The sequence below is a fragment of the Petaurus breviceps genome, unplaced genomic scaffold (assembly GCF_028583685.1).
Source record: "Petaurus breviceps papuanus isolate PSGF00001 unplaced genomic scaffold, PetGlider_PUasm1.0 76, whole genome shotgun sequence".
NCBI classification, from domain to species: Eukaryota; Metazoa; Chordata; class Mammalia; order Diprotodontia; family Petauridae; genus Petaurus; species Petaurus breviceps.
In genome coordinates, this window is record NW_027186473.1 from 35,827,463 (window position 1) to 35,851,905 (window position 24,443).

General features: G+C 35.6%; 1 pseudogene; it reads right to left on the bottom strand.

The window, feature by feature from the left end:
- Positions 1-5,610: 5,610 nt before the first annotated feature.
- LOC138174952 (HAUS augmin-like complex subunit 7) lies at positions 5,611-7,879 on the bottom strand (annotated as a pseudogene).
- Positions 7,880-24,443: the final 16,564 nt, after the last annotated feature.

Below are 24,443 nucleotides of genomic sequence, written 5' to 3' on the forward strand. Positions count from 1 at the left end.
CTTAATGAAAAAAAAAAACAGAGTTGAATAGAAAATTTGACATCCAGATACAAGAAGCAAGAGAAGCTTGAGAAAGTAAACAGGGAAAAGAAATCATAAGCCACTGATGAAAGTTGAACTATTAACATATTGTAATTGATGAAAGTTTTCTCAGTATGAAAATAGTTGAAGGGAATATATATTGGAGGGCATATGGATGTATGAATTCATATGTGAATGTGTGTATATATGCTTACAGGTATACATAGATAGAGGACACAGGACCAATATAATAGGAAGGGATGATACTTAAAAAGTGAAATTAAGAGGTGAGAGAGGAATATAATGAGAGGAGATGGAGAGAGACAGAATAGGGTAAAAAGGACAGGATCAAAGTGGAGAATAGAACAAGTGTGTGGTGGGACAGGAGGGAGGGAAATGTAGTCAGTCTTTTACAACATATCTTCTATGTTAATGTTTTGCATTTGCTACACATATACAACCTATACTGAACTGCTTATCTTCCCAGTAAGGGTGGGTGACAAGGGAGGAAGAGAATAAATCTGAAAACAAAGATTTAAAATCAACTGTTTAAAATTATATATATACACACACACACACACACACACATATATATATATATATATATATATATATATATACTATTATTAATACTAGATATACAGGCACTGGGGCATAGAGATCCACCATGCCCTACTGAGAAAGGCTAAGGGTGTATGGGAGAAGATATGGGAAAGAGAAGATTGGAGGCGGGGATAGCCTGTGGGGCTGCTATTCTGCGGTGATGGGTAGGGGAAAAACAGGGAGAAAATTTGTAACTCAAAATCAGGTGGAAATTAATTATGTAAATCAGAAGTTAATAAAGAATTTGAAAAAAAAAGTTAAGTTCACAAATAATGCAAGGAATGAAAATCAAAACAACAAAATGAATGAGTCAATGCTGAGGAGGAGAGGAGCACACTTCATAAAAGGAGGCATATTGATTTATTGATGATGATCTTTAAAAATAACCAATCAGTATGAAATCAAAGACAAACAAATGATTATTTCTGTGTCATTTTTTTCATTGTTTAGATAATATATTATATGTTATAAAAAGCACAGATTAATTACTTATTCACAACCTTTCATAATGGCATTAGTCATATTTTTTAAAATAGCATTTAAATTGAGTGAAAAATCTATTGGACCCAAATATTCAATTAGAGGGAAACAAATTAATTTGTAACACAATGCAATGGTTACTGTAAAAAATATTACATATAAAGAAATCAGGGAATATTTTTATGAAGTATTTCAAAATCATAAGTAATATAAAAAGTAGTATAAGACAATTTAGAATGTATGAGGGGAGTATAAATATCATTTAATCTATAAACAACAAATACAGTCTGAAAATTTATTTCTATATGTTTAAAATTCAATATTGAGATAATATTTTAAATATAAGCTTGGATACATTGACATTTAATAATAAATATATGCATTTTCATTTTTACATAAATAAAAATATAAGAAAAGGATAAGCTCCACATCATTGTGTAAAGTATGACAAAAAGTTAGTTTCCCTTTTTCTAACATAGCAATAAGGGAATAATAACATGAAACAACCAATGTTGTCTTTTACCATCCCTGTTTCTCTTCTCACACAATAGATGGACACCAGACACATGTAACTTTCTGTACCTTGGAAAGTGATCTTTTAAGTTTCATGGACAGTCTTTGTTCTCATAAAGTATTTGATATGTTTTCAATAAAACATTATGAGAACAAAAAGCTAGCAAACAGTTAATAAGGAGTTAGAAAAGAAGGCTCCATTGAATTATCTTTTAAACACAATCTGTCATCCAGAATTCTTTTATACAGGATGTAGTGAACAGATGATGAATCTCTAAATTAACATAGCAATTCTCACAATAGTGAGAATCTATCACTTGGTAGTATCTCCCACCACATCTCCTACTTTGGTGGCATACATTCTTTTCAATTAGAAAAAGACTACAGAGATTTGCTATAAGCTTTAACATTGATGATATTATTACTCCTAATGGAATTTGATAATTTTAATTTGGAGCCACAGCACAATTGTAATATTCAACCAATGAAATCTTATGAATGAGCAGTCTGCAATTACAATGTAATATATATGTGTGTGAGTGTGTGGGTATGTGTATATATATATATTGTATATGTATATGTGTATATATGAATATGTGTATATTCATGTATACATATGTGTATATGTATATGCATAGGTATAGGTATAGGTGTAGGTGTAGTTATAGGTGTAGGTATAGGTATAGGTATTTATTGCTTCCTCTGAAGAACCATACAACACCTCTTCTGAGTGAAGTTCATGAAATCAAAATCAAACAGCTCTTTTGCTTAACATGAACTCGGCAATCAATCGACTTTGTTACATATTATAATAAAATCTTGCATTTACACAGTACTCTAAGACTGGTGAAGCACTTTCTATTCATCATTAACATTTTGTCCTCACAACAAACTTATAGAACAAGTACTGCAATTATGGTCACCATCCCCGTTTTACAAAGTAGAAAACTGAAGCATAAAAAAAGGTTAATTCACATGTAGCTCATAAGCATTAGAATATAGTCTATTCATTATTTTAACCCAGGAGGGACCCATTCCTTATTTAATGTTGATCTGATTAGGAAGGACTAAGTTTTTAGACTTCTTTCCAAGGGCTTTTATATTGTAACTTACTATAAATACTTTTTGGTTTTCTTGGGTATTGATTAACAAATACTTTATTAAAATTTTATTGCTGAACCACCAGCAAAGATGCAGAATATATCTGTCCCTTTTTTGAATGGGGAGAAAAAGTGACTTGTAATATAAATACAGCTATAGACTTTGCTTTGTGTCAAGGTATACCTTTAATAACTAGTGCTTATTTAATTGAGGCAAATGCAGTTCTCTAAATGATTGTCAACTCAGAGTCTGCCAGACCTGAGAGTTGTTATCTTTCCAGTGATAGTGAAGGCTAAAAGCTTAATACTTTGTGACCCATAAATAATATTACTTACCCTAAAACCAGGTTTAAAATATAATATAGATAAGATAGACAGAAATATATCATATATGCATATGTATAGATTGTGCACATACACGAGTATGTGTATAATAACATATGTCATATATCTGAGATATATGAAAGAGAAGAGAAGAAAACTTTCCATATACCATATATGCATAGAAAAATGATGATCTTTTATCTTACTTTCTTCCATTTAAAGTTTTGGTAGATAACTGCCTAACACAGTTTCTAAAATTGTGACCATATATGGCATCAATAATGTAATTGTAGGAACTAGATTTATGCCTCCTCTCTTTGATTTGATTAAAGAAAAGCAAGAGACAATGATGAGTAAAAAGAGGAGAAAAAATTATTGATTTCATTGCTGCTCAACACATTTTGATCTACACTTTGTAGAAAACATGGTGAAGAGAATATTAAGAAAGATGTCATCTAAATACAATATTCAGCATTAGCCCCCCCCCACCTCCCATCATCTCAGATCTCAAATACTCCAATGGATCTGTGACTATTTATTTAGAAGTTCCTAACAATGATGCATATCAAAATATCTTTTCTTGACCCACTTGTGATGCTGATAAGCATGTCTTCAGAAATGAAGTTGTAATGGCAAGCACAGTAGTAGTTCACACCTGGTTTCAGATATTGAATTAACACCTTGTTTCAGTTCAAGTTCCTTTTGAGCTTTGTATCAAGTCTGTTAAGAAATAGAAGATGTGAATCCCACAACTTGTGAACCCTAGACCTCATGAACTCCTGCAACAGGAAGGGGAGGAGCTAATGACCATATATAATGAGAGGCCCAGGGTAGAGACAGAGGAACTGAGAAGAGGACTCTTGTGGTTGCAGAGTCAAGAAGGTGAAAACTTGTGATATCCCAGTACTCTGTTTGGCTTCTCTGTCTGTGTTGATGTTTATTTGTGATACTTTGTACAGAAGCCCTGGGACCTTACTGGAAGCCCTGAAAGAGGATTTTCTGGTTGTATGTTTACAGAAGTCCTAGAGTAGGGTTTTCGAGGTCCTGTGACTTTACTGATGATTTGTGCTGACCTCTTGGAGCTTGGTCTGTGTTGATATCTATGTTGATGATGTGTGTTGAATTCTCAGACCTTGTTGGTGGGTCTGAGTTGATTTCACAGGCAAATAGTGAATTGATGATGGTGCTGGCAATGTGTATGAATATTATTGTGGTTCTGCCAAGCTTTGTCTTCTCAGAAACAGGAATTGTGAAGGATCTGAGGTGAACTAGGCACTGTGAACTTCAATATGGAATGGGAACTGGATGAAGAACTGGACAAAGAGCTATACAAGGAACTGGGAGCTGCCTGCCTTTTAACTCAGGTGACAGTTGGAGCTGGGGCCATGGAAGAGGAACCATGGAAGCTGAGAGCCAGCCTCAAGTTAAGCTGAAAGAAGACTTTACTTGGATAGTGTGTACTGACTGAGAAGATTATGATTTACTGAGACCTAAGGGTGGAGAACTTTAACTTTTGTACTTTGTGATTGTATTAAGGATTTTTTGATTGACTAAATGAATGTACTTTTTGAAAACTATGTGGCCATTTTAGTGATAAGTTGTTGAGTTGTGTCATGGTGAATGCTGTATTTTGATTTTCTGTGATGAATTTTAACATTGTGAATGCTATACCTTGATTTTCTGTGAATTGTTTGCTCTGATTTGTTATTGAATAAATAAAGAGTCCACTATACTGTGTAATCAGAATCTTAAAAGCTGTTCACACCACAGCAGTCCTCTTCAAAGCTGCTCATGCTTGGTTTTACAGAGGATCATAGTTATTCTACCTATGTGCCCAAGGCCTTTATCAACATTTTGCTATTCTCTACCCTCCCCCACACACTTAATAATATATTTTTTTCAATTATATGTAAAGAGAGTTTTCAACATTAACTTTCGTAAAATCTTGAGTTTCAATTTTTTTCTCCTTTCCTCCCTCCTTCCATCCTCTCTCCTCTCCCCAAGACAGCAAGCAATCTGACATTGAGTATAGATGTACAAAAATACTAAACATATTTCCACATTAGTCATGTTGTGAATCAGAAGAAAAAAGAAAAAAAACATGAGAAAGAAAAAAAAGAGAAAATAGTATGCTTTGATCTACATTCAGACTCCATAGTTCTTTCTCTGAGTGTGGATAGCATTTTCCATATGTGTCTTCAAGTATTGTCATTTATCATTGTATTTTTGAGAAGAGCTAAGTCTGTAAAAGTTAGTCATCAAACAATGTTGTTGTTAATGTGTACAATGTTCTCCTGGTTCACTCAGCATCAGTTAATGTAAGTTTTTACAGGTTTTACTGAAAACTGTTTGTTAATCATTTCTTTTTTTTTACCTTGAAGCCAAAGTGGTGATTTTATTATATGCTTCTAAAAAAGTAAGATGTACATAGATTGTGATTCCATGTACAACCCCTTTTTTTCTGTTTATCCCTTGTTGGTGCTTCTCAAGTTCATATTAACAAAAAACAAAAATATTTTTTAAAGCAAACAGAAACTTGTCTTAGGACCAAAGTCTCCCCCCTTGTTTCTCAAAGACCAGTGGCAACCAAGTTCCAGGGAGTGGGGATCCAGGGAATGGACACTTTGCTTTCATCCACATTTTCAATAGGTGTCCAAGGACTGTCCTGGAAGAGCTCATATTTCCATTTCAACTGCTTCAATTTTTAAACTAAGTTCACCACATATTGCCTTCACCCAGATGGTCTTTCTTTCATTGTGGGTGCTCTGCTATATACTCCACCTTCACAGAGATATCCATGACTTCATTAATAGTTTTCCGCTCCTGGTTGAAAAGGATTAGAGTACCATGTACAGAGTGAAAGAATGGACTACATGGGTTGATGTTGGGGGCAGATTGTTTAGAGAGCTCATGAAGCTCATCCTCAAAAATGTATATTAAAGCAATCATCAGATGATAGAAATCTGACAGAGTCAAGTCCAAGGCCTCACTACCTTGACTGGAGATTTTCCCATGGTAGGGAGAACATTAAATGGGGCACCCTGTTAGATTCAGCAGAAACAGTTTGTTGGCACTGTCCTGAGGACTGAGTTCCTCTTACTTATGTACCAGCAGCATTTCAGTGATTTTGGTCAGTTATTCAGAAAGCTCTTCTACCTTTTTCTTCCTTACCTACAGCAACATTCTATGTATGTTTTCCTTTGTCCCACAGGAGGGTTCCCTGTCCAGTGGCAAAGGATTCAACTTGGAATCTAGGGTCTCCTTGTGGACATGAGAAGCGAAGACTTTCTTCAGCAGCCTCTCTTTCTCCTTCACTAACTTGTGGAAGTTCTCCTCCATATTGAAGAAACTGGTAGCATATTCAGGACCCATATTTGCGACCAGATCTAATAACTGATTAAAGAAATAAAGGGAGTTGAGCCAAGGCAGCAAAGTAAAAGCAGGGACTTGATTGAAATCTACCCCCAAAACCCCTCCAAATACCTGTAAAAAGGACTCTAAACATATTCTAGAGCAGCAGGACCCACAAAGTGACAGAGTGAAACAAATTTTCAGCCCAAGACAACCTGGTTGTTAACAAAAAGGTCTGTTGCACCAGTCTGATAGAACAGCTAAATCCATTGTGGGCCCCACTGGCACAGAAAGGACTGGAGAAGGCCTCAGGGGACTGAATCAGAGGTAGCTGAGGTAGTTTCCAGATTTATCAATACACAAATACCAAAGAAAACTTAAAAGGTCAATAGTAAAGGTCTGTCAGACCTGTGTGAGGGAGGAGCATTGTCCAGGCCCAGATCTGGGGCAGCAGCAGTAGACACAGACAGCTGTAGTAGCTGCTATTTCTGGAGCTCTTACCGCAAAGATGGTCAAGGGACTGAGGAGCTGATTAGAAGGGGATTGCAGAGATCTCTTTGCTGGTGCTGATGCAGGTTTCTCTTGCTTTGCCCATGCTTGGAACTGGGTCTCAGTCCTAGGTAGCAGCAGTCCTGGGGTAAGGATAAGCACTAATGTGGTGGAGCTTGTGACAGTGGTGGATCACAGTTCCAAGGCAGAAAAGAGTGCTTGTGATCATTGACAGACCAGAGGACAGATCAGGAGAGGGGTATGCACTTTTCCTTTGATCATACAAACTTGGAAGAGTTGAATATTTACAGGTCTCTACAAATCTCTCTGAAAACTGTTGCACAAAACTCCTGAAGTTTGGGACAGTTTGTCATCCACCTAGGAAGCAGAGTCCTACCTTAACAAAGAGCAAAGAAGTCAAGAAATTGACTGGGAAAATGAAAAAATAGTGCAAAAAATAATCAGACAAAAGGATCTTACTTTGGTGACAAGTAAAATCAAAACATGCAAACAGAAGACAATAAAGCCAAAGTTCATACAATCCAAAGTCTCCGAGAAAAATAAGAATTGGTCACAAATCATGCAATAGCTCAAAAAGGATTTTAAAAATCAAGTAAGAGAAGTAGAGGAAAAATCAGGAAGAGAAATGAGTGATGCAAGAAATTAATTGAAAACAAGTCAATGTCTTGCTAAAAGAGACCCCAAAAAATGCTGAAGGAAAGATAGAGTCTTGCAAATGACCATTCCAGAATAAGCAAATAGTAAATTGAGGATATACTTGGGAACTATTTTGTTGTCCTTAGTCCAGTAATATATAGACCCTGAAGGAAAGGTCACTCTATGTTCTTTAGTCTGTTTAGTACCATCAGAGCTTCAAGAGACAGCTGGGTGTCCTCCTCATCCTTGATCTCCCACACCTCCTTACACCACTTCTTCCTGGCCTGTATGGCTTTCTGATCAATGTCACTGTCCCCAAGCCCCATCCAATACTTGGCCATTATCCTTCATGCTCCTGGGAGTCAGAACTGACAGGGCCCAATTGCTAATCATTTCTTACAGCACAATAGTAATCCATTGCATTCATCAACTAAAACTTCTCAGCCATTCCCCAATTCATGGATACCCCTTCAGTTTCCAATTATTCACTACCACAAAAATAGGTGCTATAAATATTTTGGTAGACGTGGGTCTTTTCTCATTTTTTTTAATTATCTCTTTTGGATATAAATCTTGCAGTGGAATTTCTGGGTCAAAGAGTATGTGCAGTTTTATACCCTTTGGACATAGTTTCAAATTGTTCCCCAGAATGGTTGGATTAGTTCAAAACTATACCAACAATCATTAGTGTTCCAATTTTTCCACATCTTCTCCAACATTTATCTTTTTCCAATTTTGTTGTATCAACTAGTCAGATAGGTGTAAGGTGGTGCCTCAGAGTTGTTTTAATTTGTGTTTCTCTAATCAATAGCGACTTAAAACATTTTTATATGACTGTAGATAACTTTAATATTTTCATCTGTAAACTACATATTCATATCATTTGACCATTTATCAATTGGTAAATGAATTCTATATTTTTTAGATTTGACTCAGTTCTCTCTACATTTTAGAAATGACATCTTTATCAGAAACACTGGCTGTAAAAAATGCCCCCTAATATTCTACTTTCCTTTTAATCTTGGTTGAATCAGTGTTCTTTGAACATTTTCAAATTTTAATATAATCAAAATTATCCATTTCAAATTCCATAATGTTCTCTATCTCTTGTTTGTCATTAAGTTTTTCCTTCTCCAGGACAGGTAAACTATTCCTTGCTCTTCTAATTTGCTAATGGAACCACCTTAATGTCTAAATCATATATTTAGTTTGACCTTATCTTGGTATATGGTGTAAGATGTTGTTTTATGCCTCTTTTCTGCCATACAATTTTCTAGTTTCCCTAGCACTTTTTTCCCCCTCAGACAGGTAGTTCTTATCCCAGAAGCTGGATTATACTGTTTATCAAACAGTAGATTACTATACTCAATGACTACCATGTCTTGCGTATCTAACATATTCCACTTATCCTTCACTATTTCTTAGCCAGTACCAAAGTTTTAATTAGATGGATATTCTTGACCTTTTGTTTTTCCAGATGAATTTAGTTATTATTTCTTCCAGCTCTATAAAATTATTTCTTGGTGGTTTGATTGGTACGGCACTGAATAAATAAATTAATTTAGACTGGATTGTCATTTTTATTGTATGAACTCAGACTACCCATGAACAACAGATATGCTTGCAATAATATAAGTAACTTTTTTTGTGTGAAAAGTGTTTTGTAATTGTGTTCATATAGTTCCTGGGTTTGTTTTGGCAGGTGTAGACTCCCAAATATTTTATACTCTCTACAATTATGTTTAATGGAAATTCTCTGGTAATATATAGAAATGCTAATGATTTATATCTATTTTATATACTGTCATTTTACTAAAGTTGTTCCTTATTTCAAGTAGTTTTTTAGTTGATTCTCTATGATTCCCTAAGTAAACCATCATTTAATTTGGAAAGAGTGATAGATTTGTTTCCTCTTTGCTTATTCTAATTCCTTTAATTTCTTTTTCTTCCCTTGTTGCTAAAGCAAACATTTCTTTTTTTTTGGGGGGGGTAGCAATATTGCTTTAATCAAACATATGTCATTTACCTAGTCCAGGGGAAAAAAAGGTCAGCATCCTGAACTTCAGAGAATACAGAGGTTACAAGCAGACAAAAAATACAGAGAAACACTCAGCAGACAGGCCTCCCAACTGTCTGATCATTACATCCATACCTAGTCAGTTACCAGAGAAGGAAGCATCAACATCTTGCTTTTCAAAGCCAGGGGTCTCGACGGCTACCCAGAGTTTCATCTGTTCAATTTAAACAATCCTTCTCAAAGTGAGCCCCAAAACAAAGCCTCACATCAGGGTTTATATAGATCTTCTCCTGTCTCAGAGAATGTCACAACCCTCTTGACCCACTGCCCAATCCCAGAGCACCAAGGTGTTGGCATTTCTTAAAACCAAGCCTCCCACCACAGGCTCCAGGTGCACTTAAGCCTATCAAGGTGTCTAGGGGCAGGGAAGATCTTAAATTCCCATTCCCTTAACATACAGCCCCAAGATCTTTCATGCCCATAGCACAGGCAATTTATATTTGAAGTAGCATTAACATCTCTTTTGGTACAACATAATCCTCACAAAATAGAGACATCACATTTGGAGGATACTTAGTTACCAAAGTTGCCACAAGGCCTTAAACAAACACAAAATACATTGCATTAACATCCCTTCATTCTAAAACAAAAATATCCATATAAAATTCTCTTAGGGGAAGGAGGTGTCCTTCCCCCCATACTGCTCCAGCCCCTGTTTCCAAGTCCTGAGGGGTGGCTGGGCAACAAAATCAAAAGGGTGAGGTCTTTGGGGGTCTTTGGCACTTCACCCCACCCACCATATACATAAGTCCATCCTCCCCCTGTGTCCCAAACTGTGGGATGCAGCAAGAAAACACACACAGTGATCCTGCCTTGCCACACAGTCCCTTATCTTGTCCTGTGGCTAAATTACAAACTCCTGGGTTCATTCTCCTCCTGCAGGATGCAGACACTCCTGGCTATTGCCCCAGTCCTGATACAGAGACCATTCCTGCTCTCAGCTCAGTGAAGTCAGCATGCAGGCCACTCTTCTCTCCTATTCCATGGCTCCACAGGTCACAGCTACCACAACTGGGAAACAAACAATTATCCCAGCCCCTATACTTTCCTTTTAGTATGCAGATCCTGTTTGTGATGGCATTTGTAAAAGCAAACACCTCACTATACACAGGATGGCTGCCAACACTGGTTTTTAGATCCATTTTTCTAAAGGAAAGCAACTCAAAATGTGTTTACACTCTTGCTTTAATCAAACATATGTCATTTACCTAGTTCAGGGGGGAAAAGGTCAGCACCCTGAACTTCAGAGAATACAGAGGTTACAAGCAGACAAAAAATACAGAGAAACACTCAGCAGACAGGCATCCAACTGTCTGACCATTACATCCATATCTAGTCAGTTGTCAGAGAGGGAAGCATCAACATCTGACTTTTCAAAGCCAGGGGGCTCAACTGCTGCTCAGAATCTCATCTAGTTAAATCACACAACACTTTTCAAAGTTAGCCCCTAAAGCGAACATTTCTAATGCAATACTGGATAACAGAGGTGATAATGGACATCCTTGTTTCACCACTAATCTTACTGGAAGTATGTCTACCTTATACCTATTGCATATAATGTTTGCTGATGGTTTCAGATAGATGCTACTTATCACTTTAAGGAAAACTCCATTTATTCTTATGCTCCCTAGTGTTTGTTTTTAAATAGCAATGCTGGTTGTATTTTGTTGAAAACATTTTCTTTATGTATTGAAATAATCATATAATTTCTCTGAGTTTTGTTTTGGATATGGTCAATTATGGTCATACTTTTCCTAATATGGAACCAGCCCTGAATTCCTAATATAAATACCATCTGTTCACAGTGTATTATCCTTGTGACAAGTTGCTACAATATTTTAGCTAATGTTTTTATTTAAAATTTCGCATCAATATACATTAGGGAAATTGTTCTATATTTTTATCTCTCTGTTTTATTTTTCTTTGTTTCAGTCTCAGCCCCATATTTGTATCATAAACATAATTTGTTAGGACTTCTTCCTCACCAATTTTTCAAGTAGTTTATGTAGGATTAAAATTAATTGTTCTTTAAACGTTCAGTAGAATTCTCTTTTAAATCAATGTGGCCCAGGAGATTTTTTTCTTGAGGACTTCATTGATGGTTTCTTCAATCTTTTTTTTTTCTAAAATGGGGTTAAGTATTTTATTTCTTCTGTTAAACTGGGCATTTTAAAATATTCATCCATTTTCCCTTAGGTTACCAGATTTATTGCATACAATTGAATAAAAATAGTTCCTAATTATTCTCTTAAATTCCTCTTCTTTGCTGGTCAATTCATCCTTTTCATTTTGATACTGGCAATTTTATTTTCTTTTATTTTTAAATAAAATTAGTCAAGGATTTATGCACTTTAGTGCAATTTTTTTCTTTCCTCATAAAGGTAGCTCTTAGTTTTATTTAACTCAATAACTTTCTTACTTTTAACTTTATTAATCTCCCCTTTGACTTTCATAATTGCTAATTTGATATTTAATTTGAGACTTTTTATTTGTCCTTTTTCTACCTATTTAGTTCAATGGCCAATTTGTTGATCTCCTCTTTCTCTATTCATATAAGCATATAGAGATATAAAATTGCCCCTAAGAACTGCTTTGACTATGTCCCATAAGTTTTGGTATGTTGTTTCATTAGTGGAATTCTCTTTGATGAAATTTTTTATGTTTATATGATTTGTTGTTTGACCCAGTCATTCTTTAGGGTTAGATTATTTAGTTTCTAATAAATTTTTAGTCTATCTTTCCATGGCCCTTTATTACATGCAATTTTAAATGCATCACTATCTGAAAGGGACATATTTCATATCTCTACCTTTCTTCATTGGATTTTGAGGTTTTCTACTTTAATATATGGTCGATTTATATATATATATGTATATATATATAAAGTGTGTGTGTGTGTAGATGTGTATATATGTATACAACATATTGCTGAAAGGTAGATTTCTTTGTATCCCCATTCAATTTTCTCTACAGCTTAATCATATATAACTTTAAAAAAATCTATTCACCTCCTTAATTTTTTAAAAATGTTGTCATTAGATTTATCTAGTTTTGAGAGGGGGAGGTTGAGGGCCCCCACTAGTATTGTTTTTCCATCTATTTCTTCCTTCAACTCATATCTTCTCTAAGAATTTGGATGCTATACCACTTGGTGTATCTATGTTTAGTATTTTTATTACTTCATTGTCTATGGTACCTTTTAGAAAGATTTAGTTTCCTTCCTCATCTCTTTTAATTATATCTATTTTTGCTTTTACTTTGTATGAGATCAAGATTGCTACCCTTGCTTTAAAATTATTTCAGTTGAAGCAAAATATATTCTCCTCCAACATTTTATCTTTACTTTGTGTACATTTCTCAGCATCAAATGTGTTTCTTATAGACAACATATTGTGGATATATGTTTCTTTGTTTTTTAATTCACCCTGCTATTTGTTCTGTTTTATGGTAGAGTTCCTTCCATTCACATTCACAGTTATCATTACAGTGTCTTTCTCTACATTGTATTTGTTCCCCCATTTATATTTTTCTCTCTTACCCTTTCCCTCCTCACCAGTGTTTTTCTTCTGACCATTGCCTCCATCAATCAGTTCTCCCTTCTATTTCTCCCTTTCCCTGTTCTTTCCCCTTTCCCCTACTACTTCTGCAATTCATTCTATACACCTTCACCTTTTTCTTACCCCTTTCTCTTCCTACTTCCCTATTGGATAACATAAATTTTTATAACCAAGTGTGTATGTTATTCTCTCTTTGAGTCAAAATCAATGATAGTAAGATTCAAACAGTGCTCACCCTGCCTTCTTTCTTTCCCTCTAGTGTCTTTTATGTCATTTTTAGGTCTTTTGTGCCTCTTCATGTAGTTTACCCTTTTAAGCCTCCTCCTTTCCTCTTTGAGTATAATCCTTTTTTCAACCACTTAATTGATTTTTTTTCTTATTCATCATATCAAAATCAAATTATAAGTATACATTCTGTCTATTTATACTCCTTCTAAAAGTTGTAATGAAGATAGAGTTCTTAAGAGTTCTGAATATCATTATCCCATGTAGGGATGTAAACAGTTTTACCTGATTGAATAACTTTTATGCTTCTATTTAGTATTGTATTTAAAGATAAAATTTTCTGCTCAGCTTTGGTTGTTTCATCAGGAAAGTTTGGAAGTTTCCTATTGAATATCATTGAATATCTATTTCTTTTATCTTATCCATTTCCCTGAAGATTATGCTCAGTTTTGCTGGGTGGTTTATTCTTGGTTGTAATACAAGCTGCTTTGCCTTCAGGAATAGCATATACCATATCCTCTGATCCTTTAATACAGAAGCTGCTAAATCCTACATAATTCTGACTGTGGTTCTGTTATTTAATTTGTGTCTTTCTGACTCTTTATGGTATTTTATCCTAGACCTGATACTTCTGAATACGTGCACACACATACACACACACATATGCATACACACACAGCCCTAAGAATATATTTAAGATCTCTCCAATTTAGCTGTAGTATTCCTGGGAGTTTTCATTTGGGGATCTCTTTCAGGAGGCAATCAGTGAATTCTTTCACATTCTATTTTACTCTCGGGTCCTAGAATGTCAGGACAATTGACCTTTATAATTTCTTGAAAGATGATTTCTAGGATCTTTTGTTTTTGTTTTTAAATATGTCTTTCAAGTTGTCCAGTAATTTTTAAATTATCTCTCCTGGATCTAGTTTACAGGTCAGTGGCTTTTCCAATGATGTATTTCACATTGTCTTCTATTTCTTCATTCTTTTATTTTGTTTGGTTTTTTTCTTGATTTCTCATGAAGTTATTAGCTTTCATTTGCTTAATTCTAATTTTTAAGGAATTATTTGCTTCAGTGAGCTTTTGAACTTCTTTTTCCATTTGGCTAATACTGTTTTTTAAGGCATTCTTTTTCTCTTGGCTTTTTTTTTTTTTTACCTCTTTTACCATTTTACTTAGTCTGTTTTTTAAGATGTTATTTTCTTCAGTATGTGTGTGTGTCTCCTTTACCAAAATGTTGATTTTTTAAATGATTTTCTTATATCACTCTCATTTCTCTTCCCAAAATTTCCTCTTCCTCTTTTACTTGATTTTCAAAATTATTTTGGAGTTCTTCCATGGCCTGAGACAAATTCATTTTTTTCTTGGAAGTTTTGGATGTAGGACCTATAACTTTGTTATCTACTTCTGAGTGTTTTGATCTGCCTTTTCAGCAAAATAACTTTCTAAGGTCAGATTTTTTTTTTCCATTGGCTGCTAATTTTTCCAGCTTATATCCTGATTTTAAACTTTTTGTTAAAGTAGGGCTATTCTTCCTGGGTAAAAGTGCATTATCTCAAGTTTCAGAGGTTTTGTGAAACTGTTTTCAGAGATACTCCTAGGGACCCCAAGTTATTTCTGGGCCTGTTCTCTGGTCTGTAAGGGACCATAAGTACACCTTTGTGACTTGGAGCCAGGATAACAGTCTGCACATTTCTGTGACCACTAGCTCTGGTGTGCTAGTGCTCCTCCTCAGCCTAGGACTGCCACATAGTATTGTGACTTGGGTCTGAATAATGGCAAAGCAATGGAGTCCTGCTTCAAATCCCTGTGATCTCTTTTGGATCAGATGTTTGATCCCCTTATGATCTGTCAGCTGATAGCTCTGGAAGTAGCTGCTGCTACTACTACTGTTAATTCAGTGGCCCCCAAGGCCTGCTCTTGGTTTATTGTGGTCAGGGCTGTGCTGAACCAGCCTGCACTGGACTGTGTTCCACTCTCACCCATTTGTGACACACATTTCCTGCCAACCTTCTAGCTTGTCGTTGGCTTCTGTGTTCTGAGATATCTGGAAAACACCACTGCTGTCATGGATTCAGTCACCCTGAGGTCTGCTACTGGTTTGCTGGGGCTGGTTTGTGGTGGCATGGCCTGAGCTGGAGTGTGCTCTTCTCTCACCCTGGTGCAACACTTTCCTGTTGATCTTTCAAATTGTCTCTGGCAAGAAATTTTTTTCACTCCATCTTTTTATGCATTCTGATAATCTACAATTTGTTTAGCTAAGGTAAGTCCTTGCCTTTACTCTACCATCTTGGCTTCACCTCTTGTCTTACTTGATTTTCAAAGTTCTTTTTTAAATTCTTCCAAGATTTTTTTTTTGACTTGACATCATTTGACATTTATTACTGAAAAAAAGAGTGGGTTTCTAACTACATTGTCTTCCTCTGAATAGGAGCCCAGATCTTCTCTATCCCTGTAGTAGCTATCTATTGCTGTGTTCTTTCTCCTTCGTTTTCTCACAATTTTACTTCTCAAGAAACCCAAATCTCTTATCTATAAACTGCTCCCATCCCATCAGTCCATTATTATTTCCATATTTCTTGATTTGCTTGAAGACACTTGGGGGGAATGTAACATCTTTTGTTGTTGTTGTTGTTTCTGAATTCACAAAATTGTACCTATTCATTCTCTACTTCCCAACTTAAAAAGTCCAAAATTCTTCCTATAATTAGAAATCATATTACCTGATATTGTCTATTAATTGGCCTTATTTAATGTTTAAATTTATTAAAAAAAACTTTTAATTGCTTTAGTGCATAAAAAACCTTTCAGTATCACTGTATTCAGGTTCCAGGCTTAAGGTGAAGAAATCTGGTCCTGGTTTGTTAGGAAATTGGCATGAATTGCTTAATGAATTAATATGCTCAGAAGACAAAACCTTAGTTTCTTAAGCTATTTCAACTTTCACTCAATCACAGGGGAAATTTTACGTATCTAAATATGCATCAGTAAAAGAGAGAGAGAATAGCTCAATGCATTGGGCATATAGCTTAAAAAAACCTAGCAAAAAAAAAATATATATATATCAAAATGAATCTCTAATGAAATTGAAAGTTAAAAAAAGTCATTGAACTAAAAAACAAACAAAGTAGGAACTGCTTTTATGGGGGAAATTCAATAAAATCAACAAAGACTTATGTTTTTTAAGAAAGATGAAAATCAAATGACTTATCAAAATTGAGAAGAGTCAATGCACAACCAACGAAGATCAATCTAATGCAATTATTTAGGAATTATTTTATAAGCTAGAAACATAACAAAATGTATCTGAAGAAAAAAAGTCAAGAATATCAAGGAAATCAATGAAAAATATGAAGTTATAGAGATGATACTGGATATAAATGGATAATTTTGATTATGTGAATATTTTTTTTAAATGGTGACTTTAGGAAACTCTGCCTTACAGTTTTTATTCAAGTCAAAGACATCATTCATATCATTTTGCATTTTCCTATTTCACTATCACATTATTTTAATATTCAATTATTTTACTACCTTATTATTTTATTTTATTATGCTGGGTTTTTTTTCTTTTGTTGCTTTTTTTTTTTTACCATTTCACCTGTTTCTAAGGCATGTGGCAATGAGCTAGTGCAGGGGCAGATAAAATGTCAGCTGTAGTCAGAAGCCCACACACAACTGATCCAAGATATAGGGTCATCTCCTCACTGCACTGAAGCAGTGTGATTTGGCAGACCCGGGTGTCTAAATAGCCTTTAAAAAATTTTCCATGTCAGTCATCTTATAAAAGAAAACACAGAAAAAATGGTAAAGGGAAAAAATATGAAACCATTTGAATTCATACTCAGTTTTTTCTCTGGAGATAGATAATATTTTTCTTCACAAATTCTTTAGAATTGACTTGGATTACTGTATTGCAGAGAATAATTAAGTCATTCACAGGTGATCATCAGTCAATATTTCTGTTACTCTATAAATCCTATCCTGGTTCTACTCATTTAATTTTGTATTAGTTCATGTAAGTATTTCTAGGCTTTTTGCAGAGCATCCTTGATTCTCATTTCAAGTAGCACAAAAGTATTGCATCACAAGCATATAAAATCACGTACCTGGCCATTTGTTTGACCATTCCTCAATTGATGAATATTCCCTTGATTTCCAGTTCTTTGCAACCAGTTAATGGGATGCTGTAACTACTTTTCTACATGTAGGTCTTTTTCCTTTTGTTATTTTTTTATTTTTGGGATACAGTCCTAGTTGTGGTATTGCTAGGTCAAAGGGTATGTATGTTTTTATGGACCTCTGGGAAGAGTTTCCAATTGATGTAAAGAATGGTTGAATCACTGTCAAATTAATGGAGAACAGAAGAATTTATGGCAAAACAAGAGATAGGGAACACTATGACATGCAAAATGGATAACATTTTTGCATTAAACTGAAAAGTTGTTTTTTTTTTGTTTGTTTTTGTACAAACAAAGTCAATGCAACCAAGATTAGAAGGAAAGCAGAAAACTGGAAAATAATTTTTTATAGCCAATGTCTCTGATAAAGGTATCATTTCTAAAATATATAGAGAACTGAATCAAATTTATAAGAATATGTCATTTCCCAATTGATAAATGGTCAAAGGGTATAAAGAGGCATTTTTCAGAGGAAGAAATGAAAGAAATATTTTAGAAATGAGTCCTTTATCAGAGACACTGGTTGTAAAAATTCTTTCCCAATTTTCCACTTCTCTTTTAATCTTGGTAACATTGGCTTTATTTGTAAAAAATCTTTTCAATTTAACGTAATCAAAATTATCTATTTTGCACTTTATAACACTCTCTAACTCTTGTTTCATCATGAAGTCTTCCCTTTCCATAGATCTGACAGGTAAACTATCCCTTCCTCTCCCAGATTGATTACATTATCATCTTTATACCTAGATCATGCACCCTTTTTGACTTTATTTTGGTGTGAGGTGTTAGATATTGGTCTATGCCCAATTTCTGCCAATATCTTGATTTCTTATGAAGTCATTAGCTTCCATTTGCCACATTCTAATTTTGAAGGATTTTTTTTTTTCAGTGAGCTTTTCAACTTCCTTCTCCATTTGACCACTCTTGCTTTTTAAGGCATTCTTCTCCCCATTGGCTTTTTGACTCTCTTTTGCCATTTGAGTTATTCTATTTTTAAGGTGTTATTTTCTTTGTTATATTTTTTATTTTTAGCAAGCTGTTGACTTGTTTTTCATAATTTTCTTGCATTACTTTCATTTTTCTTTTCAATTTTCCCTCTACTTCTCTCACTTTATTTTCAAAATTCTTTTTGCTCTCCTTCATGGCCTGCAATTAATTAATATTCCTTTTGGAAGCTTTGATGCAGGAGTTTTGACTTTGTCTTCTTCTCATTCTATGTTCTGATTTTCTTTCTCACCAAAGAACAAATTTATAGTCTGATTTCTCTTCCTCTGTTTGCTTATTTTCCCAATCAATTACTTGATTTTTGAGCTCTTTGCCACTGTAGAACTCTGAATCCAGAGTGGAAAGTGTGCTGTCCCAAATTTCTGTGGTTTTGCACAACTGTTGTCAGAGATACTTCTAAGGACCTGCCTCAGATCTCTGAGGAGGACGCCCTCTTCACAGTGGCCACAAGTTCTTCCACACCAGTGCTCCTCTTTACTCCAGGACCACCACCCAAGACTGCAACCCAGATGCAAGCAAGGAAAAACAAGAGAATCCTGCCTCAGTGTCAGTAAAGAGATTCCTGCAGTTGCCCTCTGATAAGCCACTTTATCTTTCCACTATCTTTGGTCCTGGGACTTTGGAAGTAGCCACTGATGCTGTTGCCACCACCTCCCTGGGGGCCTGGACTGGACCACTCTTCTCTTATGTAAGTCCAACAGGATTTCCCTACTGACTTTCTACTTTGCATTTGGCATTTGTGGGTTGAGAAGTCTGGAAACCACCACAACTGTCAACGATCCCCTGAGGTCTCCTCTGGCCTGATCCATGCTGTTGTGGCCCATGTGGGACTGAACTTGGCTCCCAACCCAGTGTGATAGACCCTTCCTACTGGTTTTCCAGGCTACCTTCAGATGGAGATGTGTTTCAGTCTGTCATTTTGTGGCTTCTATAGCTCAAAAACTTGTTTAGAGTAATTTTTTTTACAGGTATTGGAGTTGGTTGAGGGACAAGCTCAAGCAAGTTCCTGCTTTTACTCCACCATCTTGTCTTCTTGTCTCTCCCTCCCCCCCCCATTTTATTTTTGGAACATTTATTCTATCATATTCAACTTACACCTGTTTATTCTGTCTATCTTTATTTCTTCTAACTGCCCTAATAATTAGAAGGTTTAGGGGAATTACAAGTATCATTTTCTCATGTGGGAATGTAAACAATTTAACATTATTGAATCCCTTATGATTTCTCTTTCCTACTTATCATTTTGTGATTCTCTTGAGTATTCTATTTGAAAGTCTTTTATTTTTAATTAATCTTTGGACTTTTCATCTGGAATTATTAGTGAATTTTTTTTTATTTCAACTTTGCCCTCTCATTCTAGAATATCAGGATAATTTTTTCTTGATAATTTCTTGAAAGCTGGTATCTAGGTTCTTTTTGCTTTGCCATGGCTTTCAGTTAGTTCAATAATTTTTAAAAATTATCTCCCCTATATCTATTTTCCATGTCAGGTTTTATTCCAATGAGAGATTTTCCATTGTCTTCCATTCTCCCCATTCTTTTTAATTTGTTTTATTTTTCTTGATGTCTCATGGAGTTGTTAATATTCTCTTGAATAATTTTAATTTTTTTAGGAATAGTGTTCTTCAATGATGTGCTGTATGTTTTCCATTCAGCTAATTCAACTTTTTTTAAGGACTTCTCCTCAGTGAAGTGTGTGTATGTGTTTGTGTGTGTGTGTGTGTGTGTGTGTGTGTTTCCATTTGGCTAATACTGAAGAAAAAAACACAATAGGCCAAATGTTAAAAAAAAGTAAAAAGCACAAAAATCCAATGAAGAATAGGATGCCTTAAATTTCAGAATTGGAATTTTTCATGATTTTTTGCATCTCTCTTACTTCTCTTCCCAATTTTCCCTCTGCCTCTCTTACTTGATTTTTAAAATCCTTTTTTTGAAATCTTCCATGGCCTGAGAACAATTCATATAAATTTTCTTTGAGGGTTTGGATTAGATTTACTTTGTTGTCTTCTGCATTTAAGTTTTGAACTTCCCTGTCACCACAGCAACTTCCTACAGTCTGGATTATTTTGCTGCTGTTTGCTCATTTTTTCCAGCCTATTTCTGGACTTTTAACTCTGCGCTATAGTGGGACTCTGCTTCTGTAGTGGAGGAGTTACTTTCCCATTCTTCTGTGTTTTTGGTCCAGCTGTTTTCAGAGCTAATTATATGGACCTATAAGTTTCTGGTTCTTCCAAGGTGTTATGATCTAGGGAGGGCTGTGTTTAATAGTCTCCTGGTCTTGCTCTGGTCTTTGAGAGAATATAAGCTCTTTTATTTCCTCAAATTGTGATCAGGATCCCAACTTTCTTGTGGCAGTAAACTCTGGTGTGCTAGTGTTCCTCCCCACCCTGGACTACTACTTAGGACTAAGACCCAGATCCACATATGGGCAATGGGACCAAGTCTTGCCCCTGGTGCCAACAAAAGGACCTCTGTAATCTCTTTCTGATTGATCAGTCATCTGAGTCCTTTATAATATGTGTTAGTAATTATATATGGGTTATACAATTATATATAAATTATATTAAATTATATAAAAATAATATGGGTTATAAATTGATAATGAGACTGCTAATTCAGTTACCCTGAATGTTTACTTTTGGCCTGTGTGGCATTGCACTTTACTTTCACCCTCATGCAATAGACCTTTCCTCCTATCCTTCTAATTTGTCTTGGGCTAGAAAATTTTTTCTCACTTCATCCTTTTTGGGGTTCTGCTGAGCCAGAACTTATTTTGTGCCATTATTTAAAGTAGTTTGGAGGGTTTCTTGGAGAATTCAGGTGAGTCCCTGCCTTTACTGCTTCATGTTGCCTCCACCACCATCTAAGCAGCTTTTTTAAGGATTTCATAGCTCACTTCCTGTAGTGAGTCAAGGGCTAGAAAAGGTGTTCTGCTTACTATATCAGTGAAGGCACTTATCCTGTGGTCTAAAAACTTTTGTGAAAAGGATTCCACTTACCATTAGTACAGGGAATGTGAGCACATTTAGGGCCAACATGGAATTCAAAAGACCTGAAAGGAATACAGCTCTTGTTGGGATACAATTCATCATGGATCATATCCAAATAGTAGCCTTGAGTAAAACAAGGGTTGACAAATGAAGGCTCAACCTTACTGAATTTGGAGATGAATATACTTCTTTTTTTTCTGGAGTTTCCACTCAGATGAGGATTGCTGTGAAACTGGTATAGATTTTGCAATAAAATTAATCTAGTAACCAGGTTTGCATGCCTCCAAAAAGCAATGAACAGGATCATGACAATGCAGTTGCCTCTTGCAGGAAAGTGCAATATCACCATTATCAGTGCATATGCTCCCACCATGACAAACCCTGATGAAGTCATAGAAATGAATTTATGAAGATAAGGAAACCCTCATCATTAATGTGCCAAAAGAATACAAACATATAATTCTGGATGATTTCAATTCCAAGGTAGGCACAGTCTATTAGACATGACAGAGAGTCTTCAGGAGGAATGGAGTCAGAAACAGAACTAGCAATGGTCATTTATGACGGAAGTTTTGTGTGCCTCATGATGCTGGCTGTCACTTAGCTAAGCCCAATAAGACTTCATGGATGCATGCCCTTAGTAAAGATTGCATTTAATAGACTATGCAATTGTAAGGAGAAGAGACACAGAATGTGAGTGAAAAAGGCAATGTGTGGTGCAGAGTGCTAGACTTCTCATAGACACATTATTCCCAAGGTAAACATTCACATTCAACAAAAGCAGTGGCCCCAAGGCAAGCAGTAGCCAGGAGAGTCAACATCAATACATTTAAGTGATTCTAAATGTGTGAACAGTTTGTTGCTGACTTGGAGGGAAGGCTGAGCCAGTACAAGTTTGGCAAGAGTGGAGCAGAAGGGGAGTGGGCAGCTTTTAGAGATTTGGTATACAGCATTGCAATTACTCATCTGGGCCAGAAAACTCACAAACATCAGGACTGGTTTGATGCAAATGACAGAGAAATTAAAAAGCTACTAAATGAAAAATGAGAACTCCACAGCATTTACCAGCAGGATGATTTGTCCATCTCTAATAAGACAGCATTTAACTCCATAAAAAGTAAAGTACAAGTGAAGCTAAGAGAGATGGAAGATTCTTGGCTCAATAAAAAGGCTGATGAAATTCAGTCTCATATTGATTGAAACCATCCAAAACACCTCTGTGATGCCCTGGCAGTTATTCTTGGCCCAAAGACCTATGATGTATCTCAACTATTCAGAGCTAATGGAACCACACTGACCATTGGTGAGGATAATCCTGGAAAGATAGGTAAAACTATCATCAACCAATTCTGCAGTCATTAATCATACCTCTGGTTGAAGTTAATCTCACACTAGCCAAATTTCCAATTGGAGAAGTTTTGAAAACCATTAGACTCCTCTCATGTGACAAAGGGCTTGGTATTGATTCCATACTAGGAAAGATTTATAAGGCAGGTGTTCCTCTGCTTATAAAAAAGCTAACTGAAATTTGATGGGTTATATGGCAAGAGGAGGTTATTCAGGAAATCAAGGATGACCACATTATCCATCTCTATAAAGGAAAAGGAAATAGATTGTCCTGTGACAAACACATGGTGGGGGGTGGGGGGAGGAAGGTGTCCTCTTTCTTAGTCTTTGCTTGCAAGATTCTTTCCAGAGTCCTCCTTAACCTGCTGATACTTCACCTAGAAGTTGGTCATCTACCTGAGAGCCAGTGTAGCTTTAAAATGGGATGAGGAATAGATAACATGGTGTTTGCTGACCAACAATTCCAGAAGGTGCACCAGGAACAGAACAGAGATCTCTACATGATGATCTAATTAAGGTCTTTGTACTATCAGATATGGGGAGTTGTGGTGAATCATGGTGAAATGAGGTTGCTTGGAAAAGTTCATCAGTACTGTATGCTAATTTCATGATGGCATGCTTAGGCAGTTTCTGGAAAATGGACAATGCTCTCATGCCTTCCCAGTTACCAATGGAGTGAATAAGGGCTATGTGTTTGCTCCCGTGCTTTTTAGCATAATGTTTGCAGACTCTTTCAATAAGGATAAAAACAGCATCAAAGATATCTACTGCAGTGAAAATAAATTATTTAATTTGAAAAGATTACAAGGAGGGAGAATTGGTATGTTGCTTTTTGCTCCCTGATGATTATGCATTCAATGAAGCCTCTGAGGTTGAGATACAAGATAGTATAGATTAATTCTCTAACACTTGTGGCTAATTTTCACCTGATAATTAATACCAAGAAAACAGAGGTTCCCCTTCAGCCAGTACTACATGTTATTTAAATGCCAATGTACATTTGCTAAGAAACTATTTTGCGGAGAACTCACAAAAGGTAAGCATGAACATGGAGGTCAGGAGGGATAAAAGGACACTCTCAAGGTCTGTCTTAATAACTATGGCATCCTTTGTGAGACATGGGAGACTCTGGCCCAGGACTATCCAACATGTCTTGCACACATCAAATAAGGCTTTATGCAAAATTGAGCAAATGAGAATTTCAGTATCCCAAAGGAAACAAGATGCACAAATTTAAAGTCATCTCCTTCCCAAATGTGCATATGAACTATTTGTGTCCAACCTTGTAATGCCATGCACAGAAAACTTACCAGAAGAACTGCTAATGTGGACAGCTTTTTTAAGGTTCTGATTACTCAGTATAGTGATCACTCTATTCCATAACAAAAGCAAAACATGCATGGAAAATCAAGGTACAGCATAATTCAAAATACAGCATTCACCATATTACAACTTATCACAGAAAATCACAATATAATAGTCACAATATAGTCTCAAAGTAAAATAGTCACTCTTAAGTTAAC